The 16,269-nt window shown below is 40.4% G+C and overlaps 1 long non-coding RNA gene across 2 annotated transcripts in view; it reads left to right on the top strand.

Annotated features, from left to right (window-relative positions):
- Positions 1–3,824: 3,824 nt before the first annotated feature.
- The window catches only part of LOC106602998 (uncharacterized), a 31,862-nt gene continuing 19,417 nt past the window's right edge, over positions 3,825–16,269 (top strand). Inside the window, exons 1-5 of one of the 2 annotated variants that reach the window (XR_001328337.1) lie at positions 3,825–4,312; positions 5,580–5,722; positions 6,931–7,069; positions 9,859–9,930; positions 10,065–10,466. This is a non-coding gene — a long non-coding RNA (uncharacterized lncRNA). Of the gene's footprint in view, positions 4,313–5,579; positions 5,723–6,930; positions 7,070–9,858; positions 9,931–10,064; positions 10,467–16,269 lie in introns of those variants that run through there. The other variant, XR_001328338.2, reaches the window with a different exon arrangement.

Here is a 16,269-nt window from a genome sequence, read left to right as displayed (position 1 = left end):
TGTACAGTGTGTGCAAATGTAAAAGAGTAGGGAGGTAGGCAATAAATAGGCCATAGAGGTGAAAATAATTACAACTTAGCATTAATACTGGAGTGATATATGTGCAGATGATAATGTGCAAGAAGAGATACTGGGGTGCAAAAGAGCAAGAGGGTAAGTAATAATATGGGGATGAGGTAGTCGGGTGTGATATTTACAGATTGGCTGTGTACAGGTACAGTGATCGGTAAGCTGCTCTGACAGCTGATGCTTAAAGTTAGAGAGGGAGATAAAAGACTCCAGCTTTATAGAATTTTGCAATTCGTTCCAGTCATTGGCAGCAGAGAACTGGAAGGAAAGGCGGCCAAATTAAGTGTTGGCTTTGGGGATGACCAGTGCAATATACCTGCTGGAGCATGTGCTACGGGTGGGTGTTGCTATGGTAACCAGTGAGCTGAGATAAGGCGGAGCTTTACCTAGCAAAGACTTATAGGTGACCCGGAGCCAGTGGGTTTGGCGACGGATATGTAGTGAGGGCCAGCATAGAGGTTGCAGTGGTGGGTAGTATATGGGGCTTTGGTGATAAAACGGATGGCATTGTGATAGACTACATCCAGTTCGCTGAGTAGAGTGTTGGAGGCTATTTTGTAAATGACATTGCCGAAGTCAAGGATTGGTAGGAGAGTCAGTTTTATGAGGGTATGTTTGGCAGCATGAGTGAAGGAGGCTTTGTTGCGAAATAGGAAGTCGATTCCAGATTTAATTTTGGATTGGAGATGCTTAATGTGAGTCTGGAAGGAGAGTTTACAGTCTAACCAGACACCAAGGTATTTGTAGTTGTCCACACATTCTAAGTCAGAACCGTCCAGAGTAGTGATGCTAGTCAGGCGGGAGGGTGTGGGCAGCAATCGGTTGAAGAGTATGCACTTAGTTTTACTTGCATTTAAGAGCAGTTGGAGGCCACGGAAGGAGAGATGTATGGCATTGAAGCTTTAGTTAACTTTAGTTAACACAGTGTCCAATGAAGGGCCAGAAGTATACAGAATGGTGTGGTCTGTGTAGAGGTGGATCAGAGAATCACCAGCAGCAAAAGCGACATTATTGATATATACAGAGAAAAGAGTCGGCCCGAGATTTGAACTCTGTGGCACCCCCATAGAGACTCCCAGAGGTCCGGACAACAGGCCCTCCGATTTGACACATTGAACTCTTTCTGAGAAGTAGTTGGTGAACCAGGCGAGGCAGTCATTTGAGAAGCCAAGGCTACTGAATCTGCCGATAAGAATGCGGTGATTGACAGAGTCGAAAGTCTTGGCCAGGTCGATGAAGATGGCTGCACAGTACTGTCTTTTATCGATGGCGGTTATGATATCGTTATGGACCTTGAGCGTGGCTGAGGTGCACCCATGACCAGCTCAGAAACCAGTTTGCATTGTGGAGAAGGTACGGTGGGATTCGAAATGGTCGGTGATCTGTTTATTAACTTGGCTTTTGAAGATTTTAGAAAGGCAGGGCAGGATGGATATAGGTCTATAACAGTTCGGGTCTAGAGAGTCTCCCCCTTTGAAGAGGGGGATGACTGTGGCAGCTTTCAAATCTTTGGATAGGCTAGTAATAGGGGTTGCAACAATTTTGGCGGATAATTATAGAAAGAGTCCAGGTTGTCTAGCCCAGCTGATTTGTAGGGATCCAGATTTTGCTGCTCTTTCAGAACATCAGCTGTCTGGATTTGGGTGAAGGTGGGGGGGGGGGGGCTTGGGCAAGTTGCTGCAGGGGGTGCTGAGATGTTGGCCGGGGTAGTGGTAGCCAGGTGGAAAGCATGGCCAGCCGTAGAAAAATGCTTATTGAAAGGATTGATTATCTTACATTTATCGGTGGTGACAATGACGATGTTTTTGTGCTGGTTAAGGGCAGTAAAGTCTGGGGTGAACCAAGGGCTATATCTGTTCTTAGTTCTACATTTTTTGATTGGGGCATTCTTATTTAAGATGGAGAGGAAAGCACTTTTGAAGAGCCACCAGGCATCCTCTACTGACGGGATGAGGTCAATATCCTTCCAGAATACCCAGGCCAGGTCGATTAGAAAGGCCTGCTCGCTGAAGTGTTTTAGGGAGCGTTTGACAGTGATGAGGGGTGGTCGTTTGACCGCGGACCCATTACGCACGCAGGCAATGATTGCTGAGATCCTGGTTGAAGACAGCAGAGGTGTATTTAGAGGGCAAGTTGGTCAGGATGATATCTAAGTGCCCATTGTTACGGATTTAGGGTTGTACCTAGTAGGTTCCTTGATAATTTGTGTGAGATTGAGGGCATCTAGCTTAGAATGTAGGACGGCTGGGGTGTTAAGCATATCAATGAACTTTTTCAGTAGCAGTAGGAATACATCCACATTGATGGAAATAGCAGAACAAAAGCTTTCCAGACAGACATGAAACATCTTGAGTGGTAGACTGCAGGCGAAAGGTTGACCAGAAGACTGTCCAGAGTTGGAATGCAGTCTGGACACAGAGGAGCGCAGGCCCTTGTAGAAAGACTGGAAATCACATATCTCGAGCAGTACATAAACAATTATGAAGGACACTGTCTACTGGAAAGCTTAGAATATTGTCTTCAATGCATGTTCATAGCAAAAATTTTTTAAATGTGTTCTGTCTTTTGAAATAATATATTGGTCAATGTCAGAGGAGGCTGGTGGGAGGACGGGCTCATTGTAATGGCTGGAATAAATTAATGGAACGTTATCAAACATTTACAAACCACTTGTTTAACTCTGTTCCATTAATTCCATTCCAGCCATTACAATGAGTCCGTCCTCCTATAACTCATCCCACCAGCCTCCACTGATTACTGTATATACGCCTAGAACCTATGAGACTAGCTAACTAGGCTACATACCAGCTCAAGATGAAAGTTTCATTCACTGTACATTTACATATTCAAACATTTCTTACAGTACTCCTCATTTCAAACTTTTCCAAAGTTCTCTAGACCAATCAATACCAGTTGTAACCAGTGGTGACCCGTCATTCAGGGCAGGTGGGGTAGAGCTCCACCTGTTTTGAGCCCCACATTTCCCAAAGCTTTAAATGATAACCATTCAACATTGTCCATGCTGTCAATTCAGCATGATTTCTGTCACGCTCAAAACATCTGTTAACTCTGAACTGGGAAATCTGACTTCAGTGAGTTCAAGACAACTGGGAACTCTGGAAAAAATGAGCTCCGACTGGGAAAATACGCTTTGAACGGTCATCCTACTCGGAATTGTAAGTCTGGAACTCGGGCTTCTTTCTAGAGCACCGACCTGAAGATCACTGACGTCATCATGATTCAACCATGTTTTTTTTCCAGAGTTCCCAGTTGTCATGAAAGCACTATTCATCCAGAGAATGCCAGACTTTGATAATAAAGTTAATGACAAAATTTGCCCACGAAGGACCGCCGCACCACCTTCATGTTCAAGTGAGCAAAGCACAAGGTGAGTCCAAACATGTCTTGTATGCTTCTGCATAAATTATGTAATATGCCAGGGAGATATGTATACTGTAGCTAAGAAAGTAATACTTAGTGTATGTTGTGTAGTAAGCTGTTAGTAGCCCATGTGCCCCACCCTAATAATTTGGTCTATTTTCTTCTCTTAACTTTGCCTACTGTTCTGACTTGGTGGTGCACATGTAGCCTATAACCTGTTTTAGAGAAATGTCATCATCAAATATTGTAAGAGCTTTCATTGTCTGCTTATATGCCCCCTTTATTTATCCTATGGTTCAGACTTGGTTTACAGGGAGAACACTGTAAGAACGGCCCATGTTCTGAATTCTGTCGCTGTACTGTTGGGACTCTGCTGTTGGGACAACTTTGTGTAGGCCCTAACAGTTTGTGGGCAACGTTTGTCACCATTTTAGTGAAATTAATCTATTGTTTAGTGTTGTGTTGTTGCTTTTCCGGCATTCATCCCTCTTTTTTTGGTTTATCCCACCAAGCTTTACATGCTAAAATCGTCACGGGTTGTAATATTAACTTACCATATGTATCCATCTTTGCACACATGCCAGTACATTTTCTGATAGGACACCTTGAGCAGGCCTTTCTTCTGGAGGTATTTCACCTTTTAAGCTGTTTTTTTGGCTACAATATATGACTTAGCACACGAGCTATTTTCAATTAAAAATCCTTGGGTCAGGTATTGGATTTGGGTGCGCACTTTAAGAGTAAAAATTTGTATCCAGCTGGAAATTGGACCAAAAAAAAGAGAGTTCACTTGTTCACATGTTGTTTAACGTCATCGAGGACAAAACGCAGTGACAGTCAACGCTGACCAAGGCCAACCATGGTAAGTAAATAGTAAGATATTATTGTAGTTACGATTTTGAATTGAATTTGTCTTGATAATCGGTGGATTTCATGTGACAACTCAGTGCAAATGAGGCGCCTTTTGTGGGACCATCTCGTTCTCGGTCCCAGTCTGTCTTTAGCAACATAGCTAGCTAGCTAACGTTAGCTAAGGACTAAGTGACAGCTGGAATTTAGCTGGTTTACACAAACAGTAGCTAGCTAGTTGTATTTTGCAAATTATATTATCTAGCTAACAATGTAACAGACGCAAAAGGCATGTTAATCGTTGCCATAGCAGGATAAGCCAGTTTGCTGACAGTTGTTAGGCAAGCCAGCTTACATTGGTTACCCAACTGTCAGTTAACTTTTTGATGGCTAGCTAACTACAGTAGGTAGCTAGCTAAATACAATATAATAGTATTAGCTAGGAGCCTGGCTATAGCTTTTTCATGTGTAGCCGAATAGAAGCCCACTCAAATAGTCCGGATCTAATTTAGATGTTCTTCATAAGCAAATGTAAAGTCACTAGCCTAACAACCTCAGTTAATAAGCTAACTAAGGTTAATATTAATAGCTTAGCCAAACCATTTGCTGGGAGTTACTGTTAGCTAGACAAGCTGGCTGCTTTAGCTTGCTATCTAGTTGTATGCAAGGGCTCTAGCCAGCTCATTATGTGACCTTTATTTAACTAGGCAAGTCAGTTAAGAACAAATTCTTATTTACAATGACAGCCTACACTGGAAGACGCTTTGCCAATTGTGCCCCACCCTATGGGACTCCCAATCACAGCCAGATGTGATGCAGCCTGGATTCAAACCAGGTACTGCAGTAATGCCTCTTGCACTGAGAAGCAGTGTCTTAGACCACTGCACCACTTGGGAGCCAATAGAAATTGTTACCAACATTGGAGTTACTTAAGAAGTGATAACCTAATACAACCAAAATGATATACAATGTAGACAAATAGTAATAGCTCCTATGTGATAATATCTGTAATTACATTTGCATTCCTACAATAATACCTGATGCATTAATTTATTATACAGTGTTGCACTTGTAATAGCCATAGCGGGAATGAACACCTGCAATTAGATAAACGTACATTTTAGTACCATTTTAGATGAGAGCTCACTAGACCCTTAGTGATTCTGAAAACCATGTTTGTATGTCCCACACATTTATAATGGGTTCCTTTTGGAGTGCAAGAGACATTTTTCAACAGCACTTTGGTTTACACTGAAAATGTGTTCTTTGTTCATCCATAGAATGTCTTACAAACAATGTAAGAAGATGGCCTCATCAGCAGAGATTGATGCCATAACTGAATTGGTAGATGTCGAGATCCCTAAGTAAGATGTATGGGAACCAACTGTGGTTGCTGTAGATGATTATGTACCTCCCATAGATGGTAAGTATTGCTTGATTCATCATCATTTTTGGTTCCAGTAGAAACAACAATACAATTATTTGGGGGAGAATGTTAAATATCTGACCTGACAAAAGTACCAGACTCTGCTGGCTTTTTGATATTGTTTATGTGACGAATCTGTAATGTTGACACTGCAAAGTGCTAGCTAGTAGGTAGAACCTTGGTAAGTAAGCTTCAAATTAGGCAAATATGACTATGTGTATGCGACATGAGCACAGCTAGTCATGAATGTGTCATTTCACATCACAAAAGGGGTAGGCCCAAGTACGCAAACTCATTCATTCATGATAACATTTTGGCAGAAATGTGCTGCCTGTGTAGACTACTGCCTGATTGGCTTGGCTGCATCCATGCACAAAGGAAATTAGTTAATATAATGGAGGTATTATGATAAGCGTGCTTGCTGAGAGCAAGAACACTCTTGTTATTCCGCATTCTTAATTTTATTATTCCTCTTCCGTCCACTTTCTTGTGCTCCCTATCTACTTTAAAAACCGTTTAAAGTATTATCACCACTGTATTCAGTCCAGGGTTACATGCTATTTCTAGCTATGACTTTTCTTCTTCATACTACTTTTACTTTTTATGCTACAGACCTTTTAATACCCCAAAGCTCCCATAGACTCCTATTCAATTTCCTCAACATTCCAAACTGGCCATTGTTAAGTCTGCTGAATTCGATCTCTTGTAATTTCAAATTCAAGCAGATGCTGAGTACTTTAAGGGCTGCTTAACACCCACTTTGATACCATTTATTTTATTTCTATCTTTCACTACCCTAAATACCCCAACTACCAATGAATGGAATTCTATGGGAGATATGCGTTTACATCGGCACATGCTCATTGTTTAAGCTAGATACTCCATTTATCTTTCCAGAGCCTTTAAGAGTCTTTAAATAAAAAATAACCGTTAACAATCCAATTCCTCAATGATTCTGTTAAGTATAGGAATCAATTCAATCTTATCAATACAAAACCATAGCATGTGTGTGAGTGCCAGTGAGTGGGAAATGGAGGGATTCAAGTCAATGCCTTGATAGCTCTATTGTTTAATTACCTTAACACAAACCATGTGGGGAAAAAATGACTTGTCTAACTGCACAGTCAGGTTCAGTATAATTATCTTCATGTGTAACTGGAAAAGGTTTGTTCTGTAACATATGACTAACTCCTTTTATGTTTCAGGGGACAACGTTGACAAGATGTGTGAGTCGGACAATAGCTCAGATTTTTCAAGCTCAGACGGCTCGTCATCCACTGACAGTGAATATGAAAAAAAGAAGAAGAAGAAGAAGGGGAAAAAAGGAAACAGCTAAATCCAGAGGTGTGTCATGACACTGCACACATTTAAATAATATATTCCTTGAAATCAACGAACATTAGACACTTTTTGTGTGTTTAAAGGCAAGCTAGCATACTTAAGCTGTCATATGGCATGTATATTCATGGAACACAAATGAAAAAAAGTTTCAATTTAAAGTTCTTTCAATACTACAATAGAGTGGAAATTCAACAATAATTGCCCACACCCACGGAAAATCCCAATGTCAGGTCGGAAAGGCCCGACGATTGAAAAGGGGGAAAAAATGGCCAGCTCCCCCTCTCTTCCAGAAAAATTACTATGTTTTACAACTAAGGTCGTACAGTTGAAGTTGGAAGTTTACATACACCTTAGCAAATTACATTTAAATTCAGTTTTTCACAATTCCTGACATTTAGTCCTAGTAAAAATTCCCTGTCTTAGGTCAGTTAGGATCACCACATTATTTTAAGACTGTGAAATGTCAGAACATTATTATTTATTTCAGCTTTTATTTCTTTCATCACATTCCCAGTGGGTCAGAAGTTTACATACTGTACACTCAATTACTATTTGGTAGCATTGCCTTTAAATTGTTTAACTTAGGTCAAACATTTCGGGTAGCCTTCCACAAGCTTCCCACAATAAGTTGGGTGAATTTTGGCCCATTCCTCCTGACAGAGCTGGTGTAACTGAGTCAGGTTTGTAGGCCTCCTTGCTCGTGCACACTTTTTCAGTTCTATCCACAAATGTTCTATGTGATTGAGGTCAGGGCTTTGTGATGGCCACTCCAATACCTTGACTTTGTTGTCCTTAGGCTATTTTGCCACAACTTTGGAAGTATTCTTGGGGTGATTGTCCATTTGGAAGACCCATTTGCAACCAAGCTTTAACTTCCTGCTGATGTCTTGAGATGTTGCTTCAATATATCCACATCATTTTCCTGCCTCATGATGCCATGTATTTTGTGAAGTGCACCAGTCCCTCCTGCAGCAAAGCACCCCCACAACATGATGCTGCCACCCCCGTGCTTCATGGTTGGGATGGTGTTCTTCAGCTTGCAAGCCTCCCCCTTTTTCCTCAAAACATAACGATGGTCATTATGGCCAAACTGTTCTATTTTTGTTTCATCAGACCAGAAGACATTTCTCCAAAAAGTACGATCTTTGTCACCATGTGCAGTTGCAAACCGTAGTCTGGCTTTTTTATGGTGGTTTTGGAGCAGTGGCTTCTTCCTTGCTGAGTGGCCTTTTCAGATTATGTCGATATAGGACTTGTTTTACTGTGGATATAGATACTTTTGTACCTGTTTCCTCCATCATCTTCACAAGATCCTTTGCTGTTCTTCTGGGATTGATTTGCACTTTTCGCACCAAAGTACGTTCATCTCTAGGAGACAGAACGTGTCTCCTTCCTGAGCGGTATGATGGCTGTGTGGTCCCATGGTGTTTATACTTGCATACTATTGTTTGTACAGATGAATGTGGTACCTTCAGGTTTTTGGAAATTGCTCCCAAGGATGAACCAGACATGTGGAGGTCTACAATTTTTTTTTCTGAGGTCTTGGCCGATTTCTTTAGGTTTTCAAGCGAAGAGGCACTGAGTTTGAAGTTAGGCCTTGAAATACATCCACAGGTACACCTCCAATTGACTCAAATTATGTCAATTAGCTTATCAGAAGTTTCTAAAGCCATGAAACAATTTTCGGGAATTTTCCAAGCTTTTTAAAGGCACAGTCAACTTAGTGTATTTTAACTTTGACCAACTGGAATTGCGGTACAGTGAATTATAAGTGAAACAATCTGTCTGTCTGTTGGAAAAATGACTTGTGTCATGCACAAAGTAGATGTCCTAACCGACTTGCCAAAACTATAGTTTGTTAACAAGAAATTTGTGGAGTGGTTGAAAAACTAGTTTTAATGACTCCAACCTAAGTGTATGTAAACTTCCGACTTCAACTGTAATTGCAAAAGGGTTTTCTAATGATCAATTTGCCTTTTAAATGTTAAACTTGGATTAGCTAACACAACGTATAAGTATATAATGTTTAAGTGCATAATGTTATATGGACGTATGTCTACAGTTCAGGAAAAAAAAGACTGAAAAAGCAGAGGGTGTTCAAGGTCGTGGGCTACCTTTCAATATAATAATATAACATAGGAGTGATGATTGCTGATAATGGGCCTCTGTATGCCTATGTAGATATTCCATTAAAAGTCAGCCGTTTCCAGCTGCAATAGTAATTTACAACATTAACAATGTCAACACTGTATTTCTGATTTATTATGTTATTTTAATTGACCACGAAAATGTTTTTCTTTCAAAAACAAGGACATTTCGAAGTGACCCCTAATATATTTTTAAATGCTTGTAAGACTATTCTTTGACACACTTTCTCTTACAGAACATGGACACAATGCAATTGGGATCAAGAAGAATATTAGGATATGTTGCATTTGAAGTGTACATTTAATATAAACTGAAATCTTTTAGCATACAAATGTGTGCAAATTATCTTTTCAGATCTTCTCAGGAATGAATCATGTCCGTGGAATGGATATAGACAAAAATAAAATTCAAGGACTCCGCAAGGCTAGTGGCAAAATGATAGCAGAGGTAGAGAGGCGAGGCAGGGGTTAGGACATCATCCTGCTATTTTGACAGTCCCTGAAGGACAATGCAGAAGAGGCACACAGGGGTATTTTCTCTTATTCCTTCCCTTTCTCTAATGTAGCCAATACATAGCACATAAAAAATATGTATTTTGTAATAAAATTAGCAAGTGTAGGAAGATCATTGCTTTACTTTACTAGGACTCGAGACCACAGCAGCGATCCTGCTCTTGCTCTACTTCTTCAATGAGGACCCGTGATGTCCTTGGCAAGGTATGCCTATGCACAAATAATCTGTTTCTTCATAAACATAAGTGTGCATGCTTATATAAAACTACAGCTGAACATTTGTTATGTTCTTTGAAAATTGTATGTGTATTAATCTTTTCTTTCTTTTGTTGACACAGATTTTACCGCTCCCTACTCCTTTACTGCACATCGGCGGAAATCCATTTCACCATGAGAGTGAAATCATGCTGGCCTTTGATGGGGAGAACATCCACGCCTTCGAGGACGTCCCCTTGGGACTTGGGGCTCTGCTAGGGCTGTATTTTTTATTCTCAGTTAAATTTCCCCAAAATGTCAGAAAAACACTTATGTTCTTAAGTTACTGTGTTCTGGGGATAAGAGAAGTTGGGTGAAGTTACCAAGGGCCGGTCATAGAGATGGCAAACTTGCAAACTTCCTAACATAACTAAGTGGTTGTTGGGCAAGTGGTTGTTGGACACACACACACACAAAAGCAAAAAAAGCTGTATTTAGCATCACGTCTACAATATTGTTAGTTTACCTATGATTCATTTTTAACGTTTGTTGTTTTTGTTGTACAACATTATTTTATAAACAAATTAATTGTAATGAAAAGCACTATACAAAGTACATTTATTATTTATAATGGTCTGACATGCCTGCAAAAATGTTGCAATTTTGTAACATGTTTTGTTTGATCAATTGTTTTGTAAATATGAATTCACATTTGTGGTGCCACTAAATAAACAATGAGTTATTTAAATCCATGTTGTCAATATTGTTATAATTATTAAAATATTGGAAAGGTAGTTAAACAAATGAACCCCAAAAGGTTCTTAGAGGAACCATTATAAGGGGTTCTTCGAAGAACCTTTTTCAAGGGTTCTTCGAAGAACCTTTAGGGGTTCCCCCACAGTTTCAATTTGAAGAACCCCTAAAGGATACTCCAGGAACCTTTACTTTTTAGTGTATACCGCTAGACCCTTATTACAGTGTAATTACATGTAACTACTATGTTCTAATACACTTACTATTTGGTTACATATTAATGAATGCACACTTACGGTAAAGTGTTACCATTGTTATCTATCTACATCCTTGTCATTAGAGAGAGAAAAAGAGTGAGAGAGCAGCTGAAAAAATAATAAACATTTAAGTTTTTTCCTGTGTTTTAAGAAGGGGAAGAGTGGACCCGAAGGTCCCAAGTTCAAATCCAGCCTTAGCCAGAAATAAAATCTCTTAACAACCGCTATAGTTTCTAAAAGTGATCTTATAATTATAACATACATGTATAGAAGTGTTGTTCTGAGGTTTGTTACCTTGCTCATGCAATTATCTTGAATCAGTTATTGTTTCTTGTTGACTGCTTATTACCTGCTATACTGTAAGTATAAAGATGTAAAATATCTGACAATTTTAGGTATTAAAAATGAAGAACGATTGACCTACAAAGTAATTCAAAGAATTACATGAAATATTTCTTTTTCTTAATGACAAATGTGAAACACACGCGCGCGCTCACACACACACACACCCTAGGGGCCCAATGTAATGAGTGGGCATGGCAACTGAGTGATTCTGAGTGAATGACAACATTATCCAAACATAGGACAGCATCCATCCAAACAGAGGAAACAACTCCTAAAAGTTCTAATTTCAGGAAGAATATAAAAAAGGGGTGGAGTATGGCTAGTAACAACCAATCAAGTATTTTGCATGGGTGGGGTTGGCTAGCAGTAGACTGGTATGGGGGTGGCTGTAGACTTTGGCTCAGGAGGACATGCACTGGACGTGGTCTGGCCCACCGTTCTTTTCTCCACGAATCATCAGTTTCTTCCTCTGCACCCTCATGACGTGTTTGAGAGCGAAAGAAAGAGAGAATGTCGTATACCTTCCAACGCCACAGCGAAAATAACTCTTCTATTGGGTTTAGAAATGGAGAATATGGTGGCAGGTTGAGCATCAAAACTTGCAGATGGTCAATGAACCAATTGCGGACCAGAGCAGCCTGGTGGCAATTGACGTTGTCCCAGATGACAACAAACCTGGACTGTTCTGGCCCAATCCTCTGGTCATTGGGAATGAGTATAGTATGCAGGGTGTCAAGGAAGGTGATTATGTGGGCAGTATTGTAAGGACCAAGAGTTGCATGATGAAGGACACCGTTCTGGCTGCACACATTGTGATGTTGCCACCACGCTGTCCAGGGACATTGACGATGGCGCGGTGTCCTATGAGGTTTCTTCCCCTGCGTCTTGTTTTGGCTAGGTTAAAGCCGACCTCATCAACATAGACAAAATCATGATGCTCTGCAGCAGCATCTAGTTCCATAACTCTCTGAAACAGATAAGACAAAACATTATTGTATGAGAGTATGAATAGACATAGAGCAGTCAATATGTAGCATTGGAATACAGTACCAATGACAGGATAGTATAGCTTACTTGTATGTATTCATAGCGCAGTTGTTTCACTCTGTCAGAATTTAGCTCAAATGGTACTCTGTAGAGCTGCTTCGTACGAATCTGATGGCGTTTCAGGAGACGGCCAAGTGTGGATAAACTCACGCTATTTATGTTACTGAATGTTGTGTTGTCAGTCATGATGTAGTGTTGCAGTTGTCGTAAACGTATGCTGTTGTTTGAAATTACCATATTCACTATATGTTGTTCCTGCTCTGCTCTCAACAGCCGGTTTCTTCCTCCATTGAAGGGTTGTCTAGCAATTCTGAAAAAACATGATGTGAATGGTTAGGGTGCAAGATTTTTTTCAGTATGTAATGAAGTGTTACTGTAGTGCTGTAAGTGCTGCAGTGCTGTAATTACAGTAGCATGGTATAGAGGGTACGTTTACTTACCTGTTCTCATTTCGAAATGTCCGGATGACACTTGCTCCAGTGTAGCGGCTCAAGTTAGGCTGGACCCTCTGAAACTCCAACCATGGTTGACCACATGGTCAACCAAAGTGGCCCGGATCTCATCTGTGATTGTTCGCCTATCTCTTATTCCTTTTCCTACTCCTCGTCTTCTTTCTCGTCCTTGTCCTTGTCCTCTTCCTCCTCGTCCCCCTCTTACTCTTACTCCTCTTCATCTAACTCTCTCTCCAAAATTGGCCTCCATTTGTTGTCCAAACCAAGAAGCCAACCTGAAGCCTATTTATAGTGCTCAAGCTCTGATTTCTAAGTGAGGAAATTAGTTGTAAGTGATTTCACACGTGAGCACTGGGTGTAGGTAATCGGTTAATGAGTGTGGCATTTGGAATGGCAGTGTTTTCCAAACAAAACACAAGACCTGTTAGTTTTGAATGATGTATCTAATGTAGAGAACTGTGTTTGGTGTTTTACAAAAAGTGTGTTTTACAATTGCAAACTGAGTGTAAAGCAGATAATGTGCTTGCAGTTTTGCAGTCTTGGTCTGAAGATACAAGAGTTAATGGTTTCACTGAGTGTTCCTCAACTACCACTTTTAGTGTGTAAGCAATTGTTAAAAACTGTAAGATATTAGTTATATGTTGAGATTTGTATGAGTAGAATGATAAGTAACTTATGCCTTCCTGGCCCTTGAGCCCTGTGGGGTTTTCAGCAGTGGGGCCACACAATGTCATGATCCAGACCACTGCGCCAGAACGAATCAGTTAGATGAGCAATTGATTTCCATAGGCAGGCCCATTTCTTCACCGGATCTCCTGTGTGTGCGCGCACATGCACACATTTTTTAAATAATAAAAACTATAGCCAGCTCATGAGTTTCAAGTTTGAAGAAGCTTACAATTTATCCTACCATTTATACCGATCTACAGTGCATTCAGAAAGTATTCAGACCCCTAGACTTTTTCCACATTTTGTTATGTTGCAGCCTTACTCTGAAATTGATTTGATTGTTTTTCCCTCATCAATCTACATACAATAACCCATAATAAAAAAACAAAAAATGTTTTTTTGAATTATGTGCAGATGTATTAAAAATTAAAAACGGAAATATCCTATTTACATAAGTATTCAGACCCATTACTCAGTACTTTGTTGCAGCACCTTTGGCAGTGATTACAACCTCGAGTCTTCTTGGGTATGATGTGACAAGCATGCCACACCTGTATTTGGGGAGTTTCTCCCATTCTTCGCTGCAGAGCTGTTTTCAGGTCTCTCCAGAGATGTTTGATCGGGTTCAAGTCTGGGCTCTGTCTGGGCCACTCAAGGACATTCAAAGACTTGTCTGCCACTCCAGCATTGTCTTGGATGTGTGTTTAGGGTTGTTGTCCTGTTGGAAGGTGAAGTTTGGCCCCAGTCTGAGGTCCTGAGCGTTTGGAAAAAGGTTTACATCAAGGATCTCTGTACTTGGCTCTTTTCATCTTTCCCTCGATCCTGACTAGTCTCCCATTACCTGCATCCCCACAGGATGATGCTGCCACCACCATGCTTCACCTAAGGGATGGTGCCAGGTTTCCTCCAGACTTGAGCCTTGGCATTCAAGCCAAAGAGTTCAGTCTTGGTTTCATCAGACCAGATAATCTTGTTTCTCATGGTCTGAGAGTCCTTTAGGTGCCTTTTGTCAAACCCCAAGCTGGCTGTCATGTGCCTTTTACTGAGGAGTGACTTCCGTCTGGCCACTGTACTATAAAGGCCTGATTGGTGGAGTGCTGTAGAGATGGTTGTCCTTCTAGAAGGTTCTCCCATTTCCACAGAGGACCTCTGGAGCTCTGTCAGAGTGACCATCGGGTTCTTGGTCACCTCCCTGACCAAGGCCCTTCTCCCCCGATTGTTCAGTTTGGCTGGGTAGTCAGCTCTAGGAAGAGTGTTGGGGGTTCAAAACTTCTTCCAGTTAACTTCTTGGGGCTATGTGGGACGCTAGCGTGCCACCCGTGGTGCACCCTATCAACAGCAGGTGCATTTCAAGAGCGGCAAATTTGAAACCAAATAAATGTCAAAATTCAAATTTTTCAAACATACAACTATCTTACACCCTTTGAAAGATAAACATCTCCTTAATCTAACCACGTTGTCCGATTTCAAAAAGGTTTTACGGCGAAAGCATAAAGTTAGATTATGTTAGGAGAGTACATTGACAATAGCTGTGTGTAATGTTTTGTCAATTCAAAGCCAGGCGTCACCAAAACCATAAAACCAGCTAAAATGATGCACTAACCTTTTACAATCTCCATCAGATGACACTCCTAGGACATTATGTTAGACAATGCATGCATTTTTAGTTCTATCAAGTTCATATTTATATCCAAAAACAGCGTTTTACTATGGCATTGATGTTGAGGAAATCGTTTCCCTCCAATAACCGGCAGTCAAGTCAGCACCACAAATTAAATAATTAAAATTAGAAAACATTGGTAAAATATTATATTGTCATTTAAAGAATTATAGATTTACATCTCTTGAACGCAATCAACTTGCCAGATTTAAAAATAACCTTACTGGGAAATCACACTTTGCAATAATCTGAGCACTGCGCCCAGAAAAATATGCTTTGCTATACAGACAAACGGCCATGTTGGAGAGATCTAAAATCGAAAATACTATGTAAATAATCCATTACCTTTGATTCTCTTCATCAGATGTCACTTCCAGGAATCCCAGGTCCATAACGAATGTAGTTTTGTTCAAAAAAGCTCATCATTTATATCCAAAAAGCTCCGTGTTGTTAGCACATGATCTAAGCCAGCCGGACTTCTCGTCATGAACGAGGGGAAAAAATATATTTACGTTCGTTCAAACATGTCAAACGTTGTATAGCATAAATCATTAGTGCCTTTTTTAACCAGAACATGAATAATATTCAAGGTGGACGAATGCATTCTCTTTTATAACGTATTGGAACGAGGGTACCCAACATGAACTCGCGCGCCAGAGTCTAATCGGCCATCACCGTTCCATGGCTCTTGTTCGGTCAGATCTCACAGTAAAAGACTCAAAACACTTTGTAAAGGCTGGTGACATCTAGTGGAAGCAATAGGAAGTGCCAAAACATTAATCAACCCCTGTGTGTTTCAATGGCATAGGCTTAAAGGTAATTCAACACATCAGGTATCCACTTCCTGTCAGAAAATGTCTCAGGGTTTTGCCTGCCAAATGAGTTCTGTTATACTCACAGACACCATTCAAACAGTTTTAGAAACTTTAGGGTGTTTTCTATCCATATATAATAAGTATATGCATATTCTAGTTACTGGGTAGGATTAGTAACCAGATTAAATCGGTACGTTTTTTTATCCAGCCGGGAAAATACTGCCCCCTAGCCCCAACAGGTTAACCTGTTAGGGCTAGGGGGCAGTATTGACTAGTCACATGCTAGTCACATGCTAATGTAAAAAGCTGGTTTTTGATATAAATATGAACTTGATTGAACAAAACATGCA

The sequence above is a fragment of the Salmo salar genome, chromosome ssa04 (genome assembly GCF_905237065.1).
Source record: "Salmo salar chromosome ssa04, Ssal_v3.1, whole genome shotgun sequence".
NCBI classification, from domain to species: domain Eukaryota; kingdom Metazoa; phylum Chordata; class Actinopteri; order Salmoniformes; family Salmonidae; genus Salmo; species Salmo salar.
Note: the sequence above shows the minus strand (reverse complement) of the source record. Positions and strands in the feature narration are given on the sequence as shown.